This window comes from Lactuca virosa, chromosome 7 (genome assembly GCF_052849685.1).
Source record: "Lactuca virosa cultivar CGN04683 chromosome 7, Lactuca_virosa_CGN04683_v6, whole genome shotgun sequence".
Lineage (NCBI taxonomy): Eukaryota > Viridiplantae > Streptophyta > Magnoliopsida > Asterales > Asteraceae > Lactuca > Lactuca virosa.
This window is the reverse complement of record NC_136432.1, coordinates 168,108,057-168,127,922: the sequence shown is the minus strand read 5'-3', so window position 1 is coordinate 168,127,922 and position 19,866 is coordinate 168,108,057.

The window sequence follows — 19,866 nt, the reverse complement described above, 5'->3', positions numbered from 1 at the left end:
TATGGTCTCAAAACTTTTGAATATAAATAAAACATCTTTTATTTAATCACCATATGATTACACATTATTCATTGTATAATGTTTCGACTGATCAACTTAATACTTGAATTAAAACAATATTCATCCCATGCTCCAAGCATGCACACTATGTTTACCTATGGTCCTTAATTTGTGAAATAGATCGATTGTAAACATTTCCAATGACACTCATTTCATAATTCCAAATCCTTATCGTAAGTGTAAGAATACCAAGTCCTTGCCACTTACTGTAATCTGTTAGATTCTTAGCTTATATGCAGTGATCCTTTTGTAATGACTATATACACAAGTCACAAAGACTTTTCCAATACAAAACTTTCCATTGGAGATTGTTACAAGACAATTCCATAGATATGAAGTCTCATATTCAAAGCACATTCCTTTAAACATCCTTCTTGCATAAAAGTTTCTAACTTACTCATAGATTCTTGATATCCAACTCCCATTATGGAAACTTTTACATAATTGCCATATGACTATCCATTCTTAATAGAATCCTATCTATTGAAAATTATGTCAATATGGTCCATTCATTACTTTACTTCCAACTATCCTTAAGCAACCAATCCTTAGCCAACTTCAGATCGTCCTTGACAATTGTTTAATAACTTTAGTCATATCCGGTTCTAGACCTTTTTCCCTCTTAATTCCCTAGGCATTTGGAAAATTAGAACATAAGAATATTATAGCACATGCAATCGATCCTATATCCGAATAAAGACCTGATACTTTACCAGTCTCTTGCTATAACATTTCCACATATAGAATTTCCTTATGTCGAATCTTTTCAACATAACATTCATATATGTCCTTGACTAAATTTGATTAAAATCTCAATCTAAACTTTTAGAATTGAAATGAAGTATAAGTTCCTCTCCCTTAATTATAGCAAAACAACTTTTCAAACCCTGCAACTTTACGAATTGAAACCTTTGTTTTCTATAATTAACATTAATAACTCGCAACACTTACCATAATAATTATGCTCCCACTAGCATAATAATTATTATCTTACTAGCATAACACTTATGCTCCCACTAGCTTTGACATGTACCCAGAAATCAGCTGGACTTCTAGAAATCAATACTTGTTGACTTTCTTACTAAAGTTCAGATTTCTGATACAAGACACTTTGATAAGACCTTATCAAGGCTTCTCAAACTCATACACCTTTCCTTAGATAGCTCACATGTGTGTCTAAACTATTCAAAACTTACAGCAATAAGTTCCGAATGTTCAAACTATTTGTCATTTCTCACAATTTGAACTATGAAGAGGGATGCCGTAGTCATAATCGAATTTGAGAATGCAAATATCACAACTACTAACTATTTAAAATCTACTCAGTGAAAGCGTTTCCTCACAATCATTTTCATGAATTGGAGAGAAACCTTATGACACTCAGATTTTTTTACGGTGTATGTGTTCCTATCCATGTGAAACTGTCATTTCCAACCATTGTCATTAGATAAGGTCTATGGCAGATTCAAACTCATATGGATCGAACTTGTTCAATCTTAACTTCTTGCCACTTGGCAGCACAAGTGCCTACCATGTCTTCCAAGTTGTTCAGCAGATCACCCTTATTGATCAATGAACTTTCACTGATCAAGGTGCTTTGCCCTATGCAAACAATTGAGAACTCATAGAACTCACATGCATAGTCAACTTTAACTAGAATGAGCACAGAAAAAAGAATATGTCAACACGATAGATTACAAATCTCAAGTCGTGTGCTAGTGATTAACAATAGGTTTACTCTTGATTAGCTCTTGAAATTTTCAAGATCTTTTAAGACTCCCACTGACTTCTTGACATATAATACTCTCTTGTCAAGAACATTCCTTGACAAACAAATGTTCAAGAGTTAGTGCGGTTTCTTCTTAAGACAAACACTTCTGACAATCGGTCTTAGTTGATCTTTGTTTTATCCAAAACATCACAACTTACCAATTTCAAATGTACAAGAGTAGAAAACAATTTACTCTACATTTGTTGATATGTTACTCAATATACAATCTTGGAGTATGACTCTAAGACTTGATTTTGAAACGAAGTATGATTCATCTGTTTGATTTAACCATTTCAACAATTCACGATTCCCCTCCATAGCCATGCAAGTACACTAAGATGTCCTTCGAAAATCAATTGTGACATGGTTTCATAATCACTAAGATAATCATAAAACACGATACTCAAGTACTCTCCCTTCTTTTCAGATTGGAGAAACTTTTATCTTTCTGCCTAATTTAACTCTTCTTATTTGTTCTGCTATATATTGAAACTTTTCCAATGATTTAGAATTATACTTAATCTTGTAAGCATAACCATATTTACTAAGCTTTAGTAAATCATGACGAATAGTCTTATCGTTCTTTGTGGTGGACCTGACCAGTGCACAACCAAGAGTACCCGATCCCCTAGTCCTTCATTTGACTCACATATACATGTGAACAAGGAATTAGTCTTAATTTCCCAAAGACGAAGGTTCTCATTCATCATACAATATAAGTTGCATGATTCCATGTTTCTATTCAATTGAAACTTGGGAGATGAGAATCTTTCCTTATTTGGTAAATTTAGACACTACCACAAACGAAAGAATCAAATTCATATTGCTAAAAATATATAAACACCAATTTTCACAAATCTCAAAATTTTATTTATTTATAGAATGCGGATAAACTTGTCCTTATAATTCAGTTACAACTGAAAAACTATGTTACTACATATTTCTAAGCAATTTATCATAACTCCTAAGCAACATCTCAAAATTCTGAACATCGAACTATGCTATCGAAATCCATCTCTTCGCGATTAGAATCAGCTTACTCTTCTTTCAAGCTTCCTTTCTCTTCTTTGATCCTACAAAACATCAAAATGCAATCTTATCACATCATGTATTAAGAATCTATAAGTAGGAACTTAATAGAGTTAGATAGTGAACTTACCTAAAGCAGAGTCATACATTTTGACTTTACCATCTCTTAGATCTCTCAGGTAGTTAGGGAAGCTTTGCAACCAGTGCCCCTTCTCTTGGCAATAGAAACAAACAGACTCTTTTGGAATGATACACGGGAAAATCTCAGACTTAGCCTTTCCCTTTCCCTTAGAAAGAGAAATCTTTTCTGGACTTCCAATGTTTCCATTGTCAATGTCCATGGAAGTTTGGGAAGTAGATCTTCCAATCAAATTTGCATTACCAGAGTGCCAAATCATTGTTGATTCAGCAGCAATTAGCAAATATGTAAGATCGATAAGGGACATGTCGCGGTCTGTCATATAGTAGTCTTTAATGAACTCACCATATGACTCAGAAAGTGATTGAAGAACCCAGTCAACAGCCAACTTCCTTGACACAATGACTACTAACATTCTCAGTCTGTCAATGTGTGACTTCATCTCCAAGATATGTGCACACACAGACCTTCCATCTTTGTGTTTGGTAGCCAATAGGGCCTGAGTGACCTTGAACTTTTCAAGTCTTTGAACTTGTGGGTTAGGGAGAATTATTGGAGGATGTGGAGGAAGTGAAGTCCCACTACAGTACGAAGAAGGGATTAATCTTTCACCTTGATTGTCTTGTGGAATATCATCTTCATGAGGAAAACGTTTTCCAAAAGATTTGGGAAGACCATAGTTGTCTGACCTAGACATCTATAATGGGAGAAATTCAAGTTAGTTGATTTAAGTCCTTAATATAACACCCAACATGATAGATTAAGGCTAGGACCCAACACAATATTCTACAATTCGGAAGAGGGATGTCGTAATCCAATTGTAAAATATTTGAAGGTAGGTAAATGATGATTTACCAATTTCCACCATGAAAAACGAAATTGAATTTTAGGTTTCAAATGAATTGAAATTCCTAGATTCTTTGAGATTCATTGAACTTTTCAATGGCATGTTTAAATCTTGATTATGCCCTTCAAGTTTGTGACTGGGATGTCGAGGATCACAAACAAGGTGTGAATAACCATGCAAATTAGCTTGGTACACTTAATGTTACAAATCACCTAATCAATGTGCCGGTTAACCACACACGCTCCATTGATCCATGATTAACATCGAGCTACCCATTTTCATCCTTCATTAGTCCCATAGTGTGTCGGTTAACCACACACGCTCCACTAACGACTAATAAGGTGCAATGTGCAATTTCATGGGTTAGCATCAAATTCACATTTTTCCTAAGTAACTAAGATTAGGAATTTATAAATGTTTAGTTACTTGGTATTTTCATTATACTTTTAATGAGAATTAATGTCCTATCCTACCCGTTCGGCTAACGACCCTCCACCAGTCAAGGAAGCGGTGGGTGAGAGTGGACACCCATGAAACCACCATTTTATAGGCAGTAGCCTTATACCCCCCTTATAGACCGACTTCGTGAATGAGGCCTACTAACGGTAAGACTGACCTTTTACTTATACATATATAATATATTAGACTTTTAATTTTATATAGTATATGTAACGACGTGAAAATTTAAAACAATTTTTCATTTTCAAAATGCATACTCTTCATAACATATCTTAGAAAAATTCTCTTTTATTTAATTACAAAGCACAACTCCATTATTAATCCGGGATCTCCCAACTCTTTCTCTGGTGTGTACAATCAAGCCGGTGTCGTCCCGCGATCCCGAGAAGAAGACCTGAAACACATAACACATAACACGGTAAGCACGAAGCTTAGTGAGTTCCCCAAAATACCACCAACAACACATATTAGCCACTCGAGGCTATAACTCTGTGGACCCTCCGGTCCTAACTCTGTGGACCCTCTGGTCCTAACTCTGTGGACCTTCCGGTCCTAACTCTGTAAGCTCTGGAATCATACACACAACATAAATCACATAGAATAATGCAGTGCATCACATCATATAAATAACATACAAGATACTCTGACACATAACTCTAATTACCACTCTAGGTAAAGTATAGTGAGAAGACTCACCTCGGATGAAGAACAGCTCCTATAAACACTGTTGCTACGCACCGGCCTCTAACTCTGTGCCAAACCCACAATAATCTCAATTAGGAGCTAAGTCCAACTTCTCACTTATTGGGTCTAAAGATAGACCACCAACCAGCCCATTAGTGTCCTAAGCCCATTGGGTCCACCAAGGCCCAATAATAAATGGGCTTCCCCGAGGCCAAAACCTCAATCTACAAGACAAGCCCAACACAAGGGTCCAAGGCTTAGTTATAATATTCTCTACTCATAGTCTCAATTACACAACCCAAAGGTTCAGGTCCAACATCTAAGGCCCACAACAAAGTCTAGCCCAAAAGCCCACAGAGGGGTTACGCGGGGTGTACCCCTTTGGTACGCTTAGCGTACTCCAGCGTGCATGAATCTGATCGGGGACCTCAACCCCATACGTGGGGCGTACTCTCAGTTTGCTAGATCTGTTTCCCCTGGTCTTAACCCGTTAAGACCTTAGCCTATCTCTTGGATCTAGGCTCCCTAACAGTCCTTATTCCATAAAGTCAGAGACTTTTAGCCTTTGCATGGCTGATGTGAACACAACATACAAAATACTCCTTCTCTTTACTCATTAAGCTCTCCATTCATGCATGACTTGATTTTAACCTTCAAGATCTCATTTTTATGAAACTACTCCATCAAAAACACTCAAAAGGACGGATAATGGGCTCTGGAGTTTAACAACTCACAAAGCTTCAAGCTTTGGGACCAAAAACCCTAAAATGGACCATACTAAGCATAAATCAAAAGGAGTATGAAAGCTCTGAACTTTATACCTTCATTTGATGCTCCATCCCCATAGAAGCTCAGATCCAAAGCTTGAACTCCAACTCTTTTCCCTTCTATGCTCCTTCTTCACTTCAAGGACTTCACAAAGTCATCCTCAAGGGCCCTCATGCACTCATAAACCCTCATGGACTAGGATTAAAGGTTTTGGAAGGTTTATTCTCTGGGGTGGGTGGCCAGGAATGAGGCCATCTCATTCTTTATATAGGGTCACTCAAAATATTAGGGTTCCCACTCTGCGCCTAGTACGCCCAGCGTACTGGGTGGCTCTTGCTTAAGGATCACGCGCACACGTACGCTAAGCGTACACATATGTACGCCCAGCATACTCCGCTGCAACATTTCTCAACTTAGGGGCTCTTATTGCCAAAACCCCAAACTTCCTTAGCTCCCTTAATGCAACTATGATTCCAAAGATTCGCATACCTATGGAAAGGTAACAAGATGACCTACGCTTCTAGCAAGTTGCCACAATCCGAGACCTCCTCATGCCCAACTCGTGGCCCACGATCCCTGGCCACAGACCATTCGAAACAGGATGTTACAGTATAAGGGTGTATTTTAAAGTTTTAAAACACTTGGTGGTTTAATCTTTTAATTAAACTAGACTTTTAATTTAATTAAACTCAAACCATATAATTATGGATTTATTAATACTCTCTTTTAATTAAACATTTAATTAACTTAATGAAATCCATAAGAGGTGATTTGAACTATTCAAAAGACACTAGGTTATTAAAAATTCAAAATTAAAACTATTTAATTAGTTTTTAAGTTATGAACCCTAGAGTTGCATCTTTTGAAACCTTTTAATTACAAGAGTTAATATTTTCATAATTTGAGACTTTTCAAATACCAAAACTCGAGGGCAAGTTTTGTAACTCTTGAAAACCTTTTCATTTCCATAACTTATAAGTTTAAGGTCATTTTAATGGGTGAGACCTTTCATGTTCCATAACTTGAGGACAAGTTATGGAAGTCATTAAAACCATTTAGATCAATTTTAACAAACAAAATTATCATATAATTCATGATTGATCTAACTAAACTCATAAAGCAAGATAATATCAAATCAACAATTTACAAGTAAACTTTGTTTATCATATAACCAACAATTATCTTAAAACTTTGACAATTATTTTCATTTGATGAGTATAATCACTACCATATCAGAAAAATACGATTTTTATTATTACAAAACAATTTGTGGTAATGATCCTAATCCAATTTTGGCTAAAAACTAGAAATTCTGCACCCAGAAGCCTCTACTCGACGAGTGCATGAACTAGACTCGTCGAGTTGCCCTTTTAATGAGTGAACTCGTCGAGTCAGGCATTGGACTCGGCGAGTTCATCAGTCAGAGGCCAGAAAATCGATTTTTTCAACTTTAAAAATTAATAAGCATCAAATATAATAGAAAACAATCCTAGACTCTGATACCACTGTTGGCTTTTAAGCACTATAACACTCCTATGGTGAACATACAACCCTAGATGCTTTGGATCTATGTTTTCTCTAAATATACATGCAATTTCAATTTTCCAAAGAATACATCCTAACTAGCATACAATAGAGGATATACAATATAAAACTCATAGTTAGATGAATACCTCTTGATGTAGTTGTAGTTCTTGGCCTTAGAAAGCTTTATAACCTCAAGTGTGATGCCTCAAATGGTTCACAAACACCATGAACAAAGGAGTACTTTGAGAGAGAGGTTAAGCACCACCAAATCGGCTAGGGTTCTCTTAGAACTCTTAGGGTCTCCGATTTTGGCTAAGGGGTGACATTTATATAGTGTAGGATTCCAAGAGTCATGGGTAAACCCTAATCCATACACTTAGGTTATGATCCATATCTCATGTGGGCTAACTCTTCATGGATACTTACATAAACTTAGCCCAATATGGATCAATAGCCCAAACACTATATATATCACTGATTTACATAATCAGTCCCCGTTAATTTAATTAGTCTGTTTTGATCACTAAATTATTTCCAAATTAATTCTTGATCAATACTAATTAAATATTATAATTTCATATTAATATATTATACTTGTAATATATTAATAAATCATAAATAACCTCTTTCTCAAATATCCATCCTATCAGATTGTTCTGGTGAAGGGAACCCAAATGGACCATGCTACTCTCGGGTCAAGTACATACCAATTATAGTTATGGGCTTAGACACCTAATACAACACACCCTTCATTCTTACCATAAGAAATAGTCCAGGTGCGTCAAATCAAGGTGAACCATCATTGGGATGTCCAACTGTTGGTTCATTAGCATCATACTACTCTTGATAATGCGACTTGGGAATAACTAAATCATTTTAAATTGATCTTTCCTCAATTCCACCTTGGGGGACAAGGTGACTCTCCTAGGGGACGGCCATGATACGGATCAACCCACCTCAACTCTTAGGCCCAAATGCACCCCTCAATTACCTATCAAATTGAAAGACTACCATATCTAGGAGAAGAAGCGCATTACTGGATACATTCTCTTTATTTACAATTGACTCCTTTTATTAATTTCATTGTATTTTTTTTGTTTCTATTTACAATGAATGGCCAAGATGTAAGCCATGAAATCTATATAATTAAAAGGAAGAGTCGCATTGATGCAGGCAATTCGACAGAAATCCCTTTTCTCCCACCTTTATTTCTCTCTTCTTCTTCTTCTCCCTTATTATCTTAAACCCTATTCCTATCACTCATGCTATCATATTGAATAATAATTAAGCACTTTAGGCTTCAAGTACATTGCTTTTCCTTCCTTTTTAATATTTCTTTTTAAGTATCTTGTTAGTTATCATTTCGGTGAGATCGTGGAGGTTTAGATCTTGATTAGAGGTTCAGAGTGAATTTGGAGGTTCAATTTCAAGAGAGAATTGATTGATCGATGGAAACATTTTCCTACATTAAAATGTTTTATCACATTTCATTTGATTATTACAACAAGGTAAAAATATGTATTTTAGACAAATGACTACTAGATGTGTAACTCCCTGTTTCGAGTCGTTTCATAATTCAGGGCGGTGACCAGAAGATCAAGTATCATAAGGCTTCAGGATTTTGGAAAGAGAGGTTTAGACCCATGTGGATGTGGTTAATGTAGATTATGTGATTCAAGAGTTTGGTGTGTGCTTTGGAGTCAAAGGGTAAAATGGGAAAAGTGGTGTTTCATACTTCTTTTATGAATTAATGATTTTATTTCGATGTGTTTTAAGTCAAAAGTAATTAGATAGGGTTGTAGAGCTCCTCAATACCTTTCCGTGGATATAAAGATCGTCGAAAATAGAGTTGGAACGAAGAAGTTATGGCTGTTAGAAGTTAGGAAAGTTTTGGACATAGTCTAGTACGTTGGGCATACAGGAAGTACGATGTGTGTACTAGGGCATCCCTGGTACTTTGGGCGTACCAGGAGTACGTTGGGCGTACGTGATCAGTGCCCGAACCCTATTTTCGTGGTTCGAGTCCTATTTAAGCTCCTTAACTTCCCCAACCCCATTCCATTTTCAGCTTCCACCTCTCCAACACCCTCCCTTGAAAACCCTAACCCTAGTTTGAGCCTTTTATGCAAAAGAAGGTAATCATGAGTGCTTTGGAGTGTTCTTAGTGCATCTTGGAGAATAAGGAGCTCTTTGGAGAAGTGTTGGTTGTATTGGAGCTTGTAGATCCAGACTTTGTTCACCTTAATCTTTCTTCTATAGGTATAAAGCTTGAATGTTGATGATGCATTTGTTAGATCTAGCTAGTTTTGGGTGTTATGAGCTTTTGGTCACTTTAGTGCATAAAGTTTAGATCTTGAAAGCTTTTGACCTTGTTATGGATAAAGTTGAAAACTTTATCCATCTAAACATCATATTGATTCAGATCTAAAGGTTGGAGACTTAGACTTAATGGATTAAGTTGAAAATATACACTTTTGGTCCCTTTGAGACTTAAAGACTAGATATTGGTTGTTTGGACCATTCTAATGGATAAAGTTGGAAGCTTTATCCATTATGGAGTTATTATGAACCATAAAAATGTAATCTTGGACCTTACTTTCCTTTCATGCATGAGTTGGGATGTGTTAAAGAGTTAAGAAGTTAGGATATTTTGTATTGAGCACTTAATAGCCATGCAAGATCATAAAGTTGGAAACTTTATGATTGAGAACATCATTTGAGTGCTAGATCTGGATTCTTGGACAAAGGAGCTGATGGATTAAGCTATTAATGGGAAGAAAGGGTAGCAGCTGCGTACGCTGGGCGTACCAAAGGGTATGTTGCGCGTACGTGATCAACCCCTCGACTCTGGTCAAACGTGTAGTACGCCCCGCATACCTGTTGATTATGCCCAACGTACTCACCGAGTTGACCCGGTTGTCTTTGAATTTGACTTTAACCAGAAGTTTGACCTAGGGGTATCTTGGGTATATTGATTATAAGTTAAGTTTAGTGATGTTCCAATGAATAGGTGACCGGTAGAGTTGATATTCGGAGCAGTGTCCTGTTCAGCGATCTTTCCGATTGAGAGGTGAGTTTTCTCACTGTATCCATTGGTGGAAGACACCAATGCCGACCCATTATTGTTTTATTTAGGATGATAGTTTTTGTATGGCTTATATGAGTTTGTATGATGGGTTGAAATAAACCCCAGGGAGGGGACCACTATCGTATGTTTGGGTTGAAATAGACCCTAAGGCGGGGCCCACTATTGTATTATCGAGTTGAAAGATACCCCATGTTGGGGCCTATATGTGTTGATCGGGTTGAAAGATACCCCAGGGCGGGGCCCATATGTGTTGATCGGGTTGAAATACACTCCAGGGCGGGGCTCATATATGTATATCGGGTTGGTTATACCTCATGGTTAAACCTAGTTGTATTGTTTGGTATGTGGTATTTTAGGTAATTCACTAAGTTTTGTGCTCACGGTTTTATGATTATGGTTTCAGGTACTTCCGGTACGAAAGGGAAGGGCCCGACGTGACAACACCGCATCCACCAAAGATTTCTGCATTGTCAATTTTCAATATTTACTCTGATGTTTAAATAATATATTCACTTTGATCAGTTTTGGAACAACTCGTTTGTATGGTTTATTGTTTTAAAAATGAAAATTTTACTATGAATTTTTGGGACGTTACAAGATGAAAAACAATGCTAACAGAACACACGTATCAAAGTTAAAGATGAAGAATAATTAAAAATGTTAAATATATATAACGATGATAGACTTACCAACGTAACATCTAATGTTGTATATAAAGAAGTGTCTGCAAATTCATGATTAATGACTATGTTTTTGTTATAATCTATATCATTCTAATGTATTAATTGTGTAGTATGAGTTTTAACCTAATAGTTGTATAGTATATAGTTTTTACTATAGAGAAGTCAAAATATGATTCTCTCACACACATAGAGAATAAGACGGAAATAGTATGATTATGGTCATCGATAAGGGAAGGACTTTTGTGGGGATTTAAGGGCTCCTACTAGATTTTGTGGATTTGTATTTTTCTTTTAGTTTGAATGTTTCCATGAATTGAGACGTTGATTAAGTCATTGATTTAATTTCTACTTATGTTTGAAATCTAATTTTCATTTAATTATTTAAATATTTCCACCTCAGCTGAAAAGAGTTTTATTTTGAAATTACTATTTTGATGGAGATTCAATGGATTACAATCTCCTGTAGCATCTTCCTTGGTTTCGCTTTGCGAGTTTGCATCATCATCTATTTATCTCTACAACTTTGGTGGCTTATGGAATGTATTAAGCAATTGCAAATAATATATGGGGGTTAATCAACATTTAATTATATGTCATTTATGCATCATTTGTAAATAATACGTAGGATACCTCCTAGAAACAATAGACAAAATAAACTAATTGATATCACATGTTTTACTAGAAAGTTATTAGCGGCTGCATTGCCCATTCAAGTGATATATCCTCTATTTTGTTTCTTTATAAATTATTTATACAATGTTTATTAGTAGCTAGAATGACGTGTTCATTGATACAAAAAGTTTAAACTAAATAAAACGAAAAAATGATTTGGGGAAAAAATCAAAATTTCTAACTAGAATTGATTAGTAGAAATGAAACTAAATAAATACAAATGAACTATAAAAACGGGGTTGAATTGTCTATGGTTGCCATCAATGACAACAAACTATTAGTGATATTAGAAGAAATAATGTCCCCTTTCTCCACTAAAAATTTAAGAATCTATAAGGCTTAGAAGGAGTCGTGCCACTCTTGTTACACAATTTTTTCTACGATATAGGGTCATGCCACATTTATCACACATCTTCAACATTTTACCATTTAGCGATGATGGTTTGTCATGCAATAAGTTTTTTCTTGTTTAAACAAATTAATTTATATAAAAACTAAAACTTTCATTAACTTGAAAAAAATTACAATAAAACTTAAAACATTCAAATTTTGAGCATAAGGATTAAAAATACGAAACATGAAATCATTTTAGGATTGGAATTGGATATTGAATTGGGTTTCTTGAATGGTTTCAAGCGGGCTGAATTCATTTTAGGATTGGTATTAAAAGTGGGGTTATGATTGTAATTTGAATTGAGTTTCTTAAATGGTCTCAACTCTCAAGTGGGTTGAAATCATTTTGGGATTGGAATAGGAATTGGGATCGGGATGAAGGTTGGGATTTGGTTTGGAATTGTGATTGGAATTGGGGTTGGAATTGTCTAGGATATGGATTGTAGTATAGAACGACACCTATACAATGGAAATTTTAAGTGAAATAATAGAGTGATACATTTGAGTTTGGTAGAAGATGGGTGATGAAGTGTTTCAAGTGGTTGAATTTTGGGTATTTTTCTTGTTTCTTTTGGAGTTTTTGGTTGGATGGAGAATTAAGAAAGTTATTTTCACCAAATAAGAAGAAGGTTTAAGTGAAATATGAAAAATATTGAAAGTTGTGTGATATAAATTGGATCGTTGATGTTTATAATGGTTGAAAGACGTTTAAATTTTGAATTTATGCCAAAGAAAAGATATATTTTTGAAAGTTGGAAGAATTTTGAATTTTTGAGTTTTTGGTACTCTCTCTCTCTCTCTCATAGTCATCGTCGAGTAAAGTTGTTGAGCTCCGTGTGCCGAACTCCGGGCATGGTGTGAGTTGAGTCCATATCACCCTTTGCCAAGCCACTCCCTATAGTCTAAGAGGTGTAAGGTAAAACCTAGGCATAACCTTAGATGCTCTTGGGACCTATAGTTTACCCCCCTCCCCCAAACCCCAAATCGTTAGTGCCGAAGTGAAAAGAATATGATCATGTGTACATACTCACTTAATAGAACCAAGTCATACTAGGAAATCTAAATGAGCAAATTTTTTTCTTAACCACGCTACATTTAGTTCATTTACAACATTATTTTCTTGAAAGCAACGAACGAATAAGGTGAGATTCATAATAAGAACTAAAGACCGAATGAAATTATTATCCTTGGAAGAACTTGTATATGTTGTTATATCGGATAACCACATGTTTAATTTCTTGATTTCTGATTAGCAGATGAGTCTTGGTATCAAAGTGGAAGGAAGTTATAGATGTGACCATCAAGATCACCTGTAATTTTTCATGTAAACTCCTCACTACGGTTTACAATTCCTCTAATTTTTCACGTTATATGTGTTGTGCTTGTCCTTTTTTGGAGTTTCTTCATATATTATTATGTTTAATTTTTTCAAAAAATTTTGATGGGCAGTTTAGCCCAAAGTTGAAACGTGTGGGCTTTGAGTATAAGGCCTTTCCATTTTGAAATGTTTAAACCAGCTTGGATTATTCATAATGTTGCAATGCTGCAAAGAGCAATGAATACTCTATCATGACTCATTCAACCAACACCGTCCTTGACATCATAATCAACAATTTTGAATATTGTTTGTAAATAAAATATTTTTATCAGGATGAATACATTCAAAGAATATTGACACAAATAGAAATATATGTTTAGATAATAATGGTTTAATACTCAATTGAAAATGAATTTTATAAGAAAATTCATCAATTAAATCGGTCTGTATTTGTTTTGAGTCACCAAACTTGCTTTTATTTTATTTTTATTTTTTTTCCAAAATGATTGATTTTATATATGAGAGTTAAAAGAGAGTTGGTTGATTCATTATCTTTTCATGTTTCATTAAAAAGTTATATAACATATAAATAATTACTGACATTTTTGAACTTTTCATTTATATATCTCAAAAAATTGTTTTTTTGTCACAGGTGTAAATTATCATACATCATTGTCGTTAATTAATGAAAGTGACAAATGAATGAGTTTGGTAACAACTCAAAAATATGAGTGATGTGTGGTTAATATGTAAATACTTATTTGTTTTTTTTTTTTCTGAAATTTTATAGATACTTAATGTATTAGATTTGAAAATAAAAATGTTATTATAAGATTTTTATTTATTTGAATACATTTTAAGAACTTTTGACCCGTTCGATTCACTTATATATTAGTTTTGTTTGTTAAATTTAGCCATTTCTTTCTAGAGATAAATTACAATACCAACCGACCAATTTACCTATAATTTACAGAAATTGACAATTGACGAATGAAATAAATGTAGGTGCGGTTTAACCGGAGTTTATACGGAGTCCTGGTCCATGAGAATTCTTACGTTATAGCGAATAAATGAGAAATGGGTGCATGCACGCCTACATCTCTCTCTCTCTCTCTCTCTCTCTCTCTCTCTCTCTCTCTCTCTCTCTCTCTCTCTCTCTCTCTCTCAATATTTTCATTTTAGTCCTCTAACTTATTATCATGTTAAGTTTCATCCGAGTTTATATGAATTAATAACATAAAGTCTGCACAACGAGGCATCTTGTCCAAATTGCATGCCACCTTGGTGAAGCCCTATTTATATTTGAAAGGCTTGTTAATATCTAGTCAATAGTATTTAATTAATAAACTATTAGAAAATAGGTTCGTGTGAATACATGTGCAATGGTATTGATATTCAAAATATGTTTATTCATAGAAATCTGTATTTTTTATTTATTTAAATATAAGGACAAACTTGAATACATATTAAATATTAGTTTAGTTTGATGACAAAACTTAAATGCATATCCTTTTCTTCTTCAAAACATTCTAAAACATCTTCTATATATTCTATAAGCATAATATTGATCTTCAAAATTAGTTAATAAAAAAAAAGAAAATTAAAACATTACAATATGATGTTTGTATCCGACTCATTCGAAACATATCAAAAGTCCAAACATGACCAACTTAAACATGAACACAAAGATACAAATATATACATGAATCAAAGCTATTCACATCAACAAATATGTTATTTAACTATTAGACAAATCTTAAAAGTTATATTATTAGGAAAACATATTTAAAAACACAATCTAACCTATTTTTTGCATAAACACAAATACGATCAACTCAGTCTTGATGAATCCACAATTCGTCCATACTTACCACAAGCTTTTCTTTTGGATGCTGAAAATTCACCAAATATTTTTCACCTATTTTCTTGATAATCTTCCTCACTCACCATCCATCTCTATGCCAAGCATCAATAATATCTGAAATTGAAAAATCATTGATCAAAATTTCAGAAGGGATCAATCATATTTGATCGATTTTGACAAACTTTTTTAAAGACATAAACACATCTTTATTGAGAAGAGTGCAATATATAAATATGAAATTCAGTTTTGTTGTAGAAGAAATAATGTTTGCAAGGAAGAACAATTTTTCGAAACTCAGTTCTTTGCCTAAAAATCCACCATATCACCTCTTTCAAATTCCATTATTAAAGATTAAAGTATGAAGGGAGGCATGTTAGAGTTTACAAATTTGAATTTAACCTAAATCCTAAATAACCCATACTTATAATATGTTTTTAACTATGTTTATATTATTAATGATGAGTTTTCTAGGTTACATTAATAGGTTAAACAACAAAATTTGCACAGCGGAATCATAAAACTATTTTATGGGCACATGCAACCTAGAAACCTATGGGTTTTTTCAAAATAGCAACATACTATGAAAACTATGAACTAACCTATGTAAATCGAAAATCACAAGGGTTTATGTACATACCTTTGAGTATATCGAAAATACTTAATCTTCAAACCTCAAGAGTTACTTGGAAAGCAAGCACCAATAATGTGGATGTCTCTAATGGCTCACAACCAATACCCTAGAAACCCTAAGGAATGATTTAGAAGAGATATGGGAGAGGGAATTTTTGATTCTTAGTCATGAAAGGCTAGAGGCGAAAATGTCTTCCATAAGGGTCCTATTTGTAGTTGGTGGAAACCCTAATTTAAACAATAAAATAATAATATTTTAAACATATTCAAATCAGTTTCCTTGTTAACTAAATGAGGCTTCCAGAACCCTTTTGTACCTCACCAAAAACCGTCCACCATAAGAAGGGTTCTAGAATGTCTTCCTTGTTTAACAATTAAACAATTGCAATTCAACCATTGTACCTTTAATTATTTCTAATCAATCCAAAATGATTTTTCATTTAATTCTGAACAATTCTAAATTAATTATTAACGATTTCTAATTATTTATTAATATATAATAAATTAATAAATTATTTCCTCAATCCTCTAAAGATGTTCCTAGCTGTTTCTAGTTATTGACGGCAACCCAAAATGGATTTTGCTTTTACTCTATAAGATTACACTGATTTAGTTATGACCTTAGACGCCTAATCCAACAGTCTCCTACTTGGATAAGTCATCAACTGCAATTGCAAGTATGGACCTTGAATAAACAAAAAAGTGTGCATTACAAAGCTACTGTTGAACTCTGAATCATATCAGACATTAGCCCTAAGATAAGTGATCAACTATTCCTTCATTCTACAAGATATCATATAGATATGAGACATGGATACAAATCAATCTCATAGTCCAAGATTTTGTTTCCTGATTTCTGATTTATGATGACCTATACTACGAATTGAACACATTAATTTAGTCCAAGATGGGCCCAACACTATAATATCAATATCAAATCACCGAGGGCCCCAAAGATATTAATTTTCCTTTAATAGACAAAATGAACGAATAAACTTTGACTACATAATTATAACCTTTACTCATCATGCCATGCATGGAACTACATTTTATAAATCTAGTTACGGGTGTGTTAATGTAATACCAATGCACAACGGACTTGTAAACTATAACTTATGTATCTATGCTTGAAGAATATATGATATTGTCGTCTTAGAATTACTCGTGATTGAATTCATGAAGTAATCTCTAAGCGCGGGTTTAACCAATGCTTAAAATCCTTATTTTAAGCACTCATTAGTATAACAACAATCTCCATCAATCTACTAAAACTTCATGAGTTAATACTTACATTCCAAAAGTATGACTGACTGTGGTGTTTCAAATAAAATAATACTCAGGAAGTAAACATGCAAAATAAAACACAAGAATAAATAATTGAAGTAGGTATTCAACATAATCATAAATAAGTCTCTATTATTTAATGAAGAAAAACAATTACAATTTATTTTGCTACATTGGTTCAAACTATCAAGTAACTATTAAAACTGACATCATCTCTTAACCTAATGCTCCTAGCATGCTCGAAGTGCTTGACCTTGCTCAATCCCTTTGTAAAAGGATCTACAGGATTATCCTCTGATGATACTCGATTTACCATGAGGTCGCCATATTCTACTCTATGTCAAACATAATGGTAATTTCTCAAAATGTGCCTTGACCTCCTATGATCATTTGGTTCTTTAGTTAAAGCAACCCCACCTTTATTGTAGCGAAAAATTTATACAGGCTCTTGGATTGATGAAAAAAAAATCCGAGATCTCCAATGAAATTCTTTATCCATGTTGCTTCTTTTGTCGCCTCGCTTGTTGCGATGTACTCTGATTCACAAGTAGAATCGACCATCGTTTTCTGCTTAGAACTTTTCCAAGTTATCGCCCCACCATTTAGTATGAATACCCACCCAAATTGAGAACAAAACTTATCTCAATCTGTTTGAAAGATGGCATCACTATAGCCACTCACTCTTAACTCGTCCTTGCCAATGAAAACTAAGAACATTTCTTTCGTTCTCCGTAAATACATAAGAATCTTCTTTACTGTTGTCCAATCGGCTCCATCAAGATTATCATGATATCGACTAACCATGCTCAATGCATAGTATATATCAGGATGAGTACATGTCATATCATACATGATCGATCCAAAAGCTGAAGCGTATAGGACTCGATTCATATCATTTATTTCCTTATCACGATTGGGACATTGAGTCTTACTCAATTTAACAGTATGACGTATAGGAAAATCCCCTTTATTGGAATTCTCCATATTGGAATGATTCAATATTTTATCCAAGTATGTACTCTGGCTAATTCCAATTAAATGTTTCTTTATGTGACTGTAAATCCTTATACCCAGAATGTATGTCGCCTCTCTTAGATCCTTCATAGCGAAACATTTCCCAAGCCAAAATTTTACTTATTGCAAAGTTGGAATATCGTTTCCTATACGAAGTATAGTGTGACTTTCGACATCAAAGTACATACAAAATGTGCACACTGAAATAATATATATATATATATATATATATATATATATATATATATATATATATATATATATATATCGAAGGTGTGTAACCTTCGATATAGAACACAACTCTTCTTCCTTCTATAACAGCTTTTATGAGAAATTGTTCCTTATATGATAAGCCTTCTATGCGCCTTCTTTAAGAAGCCTTCTATACAACTTCTATAAAAAGCACACCTTCTACAAGACAAAAGAACTTCTACAACATGAATGCCATGTCATCAGATTCAATATTTATTAACTCAATAGCAACCTCAAGGCCTGCCATCGCTTCCTTGTAGTTAGTTGGCTCATCCAAATTTACTAGTGTTTTATCACTAATAAACGTGTCCCCATCTGATGTTATATGGAATCCATAAAACTCAGGTGGTTAGCTAACTCTACCAGATCGATGAAGAGGTAATGAACTGTTAATTGGCATAACAGTCGTTTCTTCCTCAAGTTGAGCGCTAGTGTCACCCAAATTTCCCTCATTGGCTGACTCTTAGATTTTCTTCAAGATCGATTATACTCCTACTGTCCTATTTGAATATGATCTCTCTCTCATGAAAGACTCATCTTCAAGCTATGAAGACCATATTTTCAACTGGTCTGTAGAACAAGTATCCAAATGATTTGTAACACCCTATTTCGAATCGTTTCATAATTCGGGGTCGTAACCCGAAGAGTACTTATCATAAGGCTTCGGGCCTTGGGGGGAAATCTTAGATGGATTGTTTTTTATCAATAAAGTAGTGTCTTGGAGTAAAAGATACAAGAAAAAGTACATGCTTTTAAAAGTCGGTTTTGAAAAAACCTAGGATTTCGTTTCTTGGGAGTTTATGTCTAAGGTGTTTTTGTTCTTGGGAGTTGTTACTAAATGGGTGAGAAGGATTAATATATATTCGGTTTCTCTTGGTCCTCCATTCTTGTGAATGGAAACCCCTTTGATGAGTTTTAGTTGGACTTTGGTCTTAGAGAATGAGACCCTCAATCTCCCTTTATTTTTCTTTTAGTTTTGGAATCCTTTATTATTATGATGGATGATTCGGTGGATGTGGGTTTGTTTCTTCCAGTCAAATTTAGGACTAATAACATTCATGTGTCTCATTAGCCTTATACAGATGATGCACTCTTTGTTGGAGAAAGGTGTAAAGAGAATATGGACAACCTGATTCTCATTTTGAAAACATTTTACGAGGTTTGTAACTTACAGTTCAATTTCTATAAATAAAATATTTATGGGTTAGGGGTTCCGAATCCCAAGGTTCATGATGTAGCCTCGAAATTGGGGTGTGAGTTTAACTCAATGTCTTTTACTTACCATGGCGTGCATGTTGGTGTTAATATGTCTAAGGTACCGATTTTGGATCCGATTTTAGAGAAGTTTATCAAAAAGATTAATGTGGGAAGGTGAAAATGATTT